Below are 4,194 nucleotides of genomic sequence, written 5' to 3'. Positions count from 1 at the left end.
GGCCAGATGGTGAAGGGTCAGCAGGTCCATGATCCTGTCACCAGCATAAAAGCGTCATTTTCAGCGTCCTTCCGCCACGTGGACACCTTCCTAACCTCACTTAGCGACGATACAACGACGCAGCGAGAGGCTTGCTTAGATGTCGGTTCGTGGACAAAACCAACAAAAAAAACCAAGCTCCGTAAGGAACAGTAAGGTCCACCGTCGGTCGTCAGCCGTGAGGATGGATGTGACGGCCCATTTCGTCTAATGACCATTACCAATCATCAGTCTACGATGACCGAGACGACGACGATGGCGGCGGTGGTGGTACGCTAATCATACGAGCAATTCCAGGCCGGACAAGCACAACGGGATCGTAAATTGGCGCATAAATCGTTGCTCCGTGGATTTCCGTGTAGCACAGTTTTCATAATTGGAACAAATGCAAAGTTCAACGTCGTTGACGCTTTTGATTCTATTAACGGACTGAGCAACATGAGCAAGTTAACCTCAGGAGAATGTTTAAAATGGTTCGCGGCTACTGTATCGACGGTAACGTTCAATTACGGTCAATCGTGGTCGCGGAGCATTTGGATGTCATTCACTACAGAGCGGAAGCCATGCTTTCGACACAAAATGGCTGACACGCTGCACCGTTTTTCCATTTTAATACCATTCGCTGGAAGTTGCTTTGGAAATGGACACACTGAGTTATGTAAAGTATTCGACAGCATTTTCCATCCGATTTATGCTACCCCCAGCAACGGCCAGCCAGGCTACTAATTTAGATGGACACCGCATCGTTCCACGCGGGTAAATATAGCATCAAATTGTTCCTCCGGTTGCTCGTCTGCAGAGAAAAACAACGAGACGGGCCACTTTCGGGGAACTGAAAGCCAACGCAACGACGACAACGACGAGACCGTTGGGTACGTTGGTGAATCCTGTAAACTTCCAAGAGCGAAACCGAGCCCCGAGCTCCGAGAAGTCCTACCATTGAATCCGGCTTCCTTCCGTTGGGATTTTATCGATCGTTCGCTGAAACATCGAAGGTCCGGAAGATGGCTGTCCGTTCTGTCTCATAGACACCACTTAAAATGTTTCGAAGTAATTATTTCAAAGAGCTCCTTCGCTTATAAATAAGCGATAGGCAAATATGGTGCGAGGTAAGATTTGCCTGGCGCGCGTGCTCAGCATTCACTTCCTTCTGGGCCGAGCGGGCGTATCCTTTCTTATCGGGGTGTTAATTTGACTGGAACGCACACATACAGGCACATACAGGCGCGCGCGTGCAAGCACTCCGCTAGGAAGCTTTGCATCGAATGGCAGGTTGCCACGCGAGCGAATCATTTATTTTTAGCCAAAAACCACAGCAACCATCGACAGACACAAACACATCGAGCACACTCACTCACGAGCGAAGCGGTTCGGTTGAAAGTGATCTAAATCACGTTCTGTGGTGTGGGCGGTGGTGCGGTGGAAAACATGCCGTGGTCCGACATAAATACCGCAGAAAGGCAGAAGGTACATCAAACACTCGAGCTCGAGCTGCGTGGGTAGCGAAATGGTGTGCGATTTTAGGGGCGCCCTCCCGGTGGGGGTTGGGATCCGCTTTTCTCTTCGGTCCCTCGATGGCTTCCAGTGTCCTGTCACCGACCAGACCTGTCCGGCCGTTGTCGGCGTTTCTTTTTCATTTTTTTTTTCGAAAGGGGCAGCAATCATTAAGACTCGCAAGGACGACTGTGAATGAAATCATTATCAGCGGTACCGAAATACAACTCATAGCGAGATGAGAAGGGGGGTTGGGGGGTACTGTTTAAACATAGCAACGGCGAAGGGAGTATTTGTTCATATTAGCAACAGGGCGCGCACATTTGCACAGTCCTGTTGATTCGAAGAACCCGCGACGGCGACGATTTAACTCCCTAAGCTCATGACCGCGCTGCCATGACAGTTGGACACCGGCACCCGGGTTGGCAACAGTCATTTCGATGAGGCATGGAATCTGAAATGACTGCAATTAACCACACCCCCCCCCCCCCCCCTCTTCCGGCGAGTGAGTTCATTAGCTGGCTGGCTTGTACGTTTCGTACGTTTGACGATGCTTTTCCCGATGATGGTAAGTAACTTGTCATGGTGCCGCACGAATGGGAATGGAATCCGAGGTCCGAGGTTGGGGGTTGGTTGTTGAATCACCGTCCGATGGTTTGCGTGTTTAGCAAACATTACAACGCAACACCGCTGCGACCACCACGGTGACCGCTCCGCCCCGCCGGTGCTGGTGGTGCAATCTAATTAAACTGTTCATAATTACAAATGGGGAGAGAAGCAGCATTGAGGTGCGTTCGTTGGACCCGCAGTCACCTCACCTCGGTCCGACATCCGATTTTCAATCACACATGCGGCCCCGTGTGACCGCTTTAAAGAACGGCCACAATCCCCCAGGCCCTGGCGCCCTTAATAATGTGGTTTCGCAGTCCATTTCGGTTGCGATTGCGAATTAATTAAAAGCTTCGCGCGAGATTCGTGCTGCGGCACGGTGCTGTTGCAACTGCACTCCCGTCCGCCCATCGGCCGCTATCACGATACTACAGCATGATACGCGTGTGCTGGGAACACGAAATGCGTAATGCAGATGGTCCTTTATTGGCCGTGACTTGTGGCACTGTCCACGCTGGGTAGGGGTGTGGTGCGTGTCGCGAGTCAATTGTCGTTGCGGTGTCCCCGGTACCTCGGTCCGTGGAATCAGTTGGTTGGTTGGTTGGTCAGTCGGTCGTAAAGTAGGTGAAAAATACTTACAGCGTTATGATATGCAAATTAAATGCTGCATAAATCATGGCAGCCTGGGAAGGAGAAAAAGGCTAAGGGGGAAAAAAATCGTTGCAACCAACGCCCACACCATTTATGCTTCCAACCACCGACCAACCAACCCACCGACCGAGTTGCCGGTTCTGCGGGATGTTGGTGTGATGCCGACTACCAAGTAATTCATACCAACCACTGGCAGTGCGTGACATTCACATGCGTAAGCATTACGCATTCGCGATAAAGGCTGCGTTACCACCAGTTATTGGAATCACACAGTGAGGAATCAGGAGCAAATGAACGGCTTGAGATGCCCGGAGTGTCCAACAAACAACAAACCAAACGGAGGGGAAAAACGAAAGAGAGAGAGAGAGAGAGAGAGAGAGAGAGAGAGAGAGAAAGCGAAGGAAAGGATCCTTTAATTATGCAAAACCATGCTGCAAGCGTCGTAGAGTAACATTCGTGCACTATGCGACGCACCCTCAGGAGGTTCGCAAAGTGTGCTCTGCGTTTGTCGGACTGTCGGAGTTGGCGAAAAGAAAAAAAAAAAGCAAAAGAAAGAAAATGGTGCGCCAGCAGCTGAAGATGACGAAAAACGGAAGCCAGAGCCGGTGCCCGGTAGCGACCGGTCGTTGTCGTTGCTCATTTGGCGTCGTTGCAGCGTATGCCCGGTGTCCCGGACACCGGTGGCAATCTCTCGAATGTGTTTTGGTGCAGGAATGGTCGCCTCGGGAAGCTTTGGGGCTGCTTGCAGTGAACCGGTGGTGCTGGATCTTCTTTGGCACATTGCACCTCATCACCACCGACCCGGTCGGTTGTGCCCCATTCTGGGACCAACCCATGGTCTTCCGGTGCCATGGCCGGAACCTCGAACAGAAAGGAGTAGAAGCCTCTCGACGTCTCGCATCGCATCTGAAGGTCGGTTTGGTGCAATTTCGGTGTAATGTTACCCCGGTCACCGAATGTCATCCGTATCCGGCCGTCAGGCTGTCTGGCCGTATTTTTCATTACGTCTGTTTACCTTGTGGCTGTGCAAAGAGACTGTGCATAAGATGGGCCTACCTGTGGTGGTACCGAATGATGTGGGCTTCAATTAGAATACCTAAAGCAGACCGGCAGAGGCTTCCAGTGAGGATTGTTGCATTCACCTGGGCGTAGGGCCGTAGTTGTGGCCCTTTTTGGATGGATCAAAGATTCTAAATGGACCTTTTTTCGATGATCCTACCATGTGCTGGCAGGTAAATGCAGTTAAGCTGCTCCGATTCGTACGATTCGTCGCCTTCCATCCGTAGGGAGAGCTGAAATGGTGCCAGTGCCAAGTGGTGCGTCAACTGACAGAATTCTAGCAGTTGCTTCTCGGAGGAAAACATTTAATCAACAACTGGTGGAGCTCCTCTTTCTGATCGA

The sequence above is a fragment of the Anopheles aquasalis genome, chromosome 2, assembly GCF_943734665.1.
Source record: "Anopheles aquasalis chromosome 2, idAnoAquaMG_Q_19, whole genome shotgun sequence".
Classification (NCBI taxonomy): Eukaryota; Metazoa; Arthropoda; class Insecta; order Diptera; family Culicidae; genus Anopheles; species Anopheles aquasalis.
Note: the sequence above shows the minus strand (reverse complement) of the source record.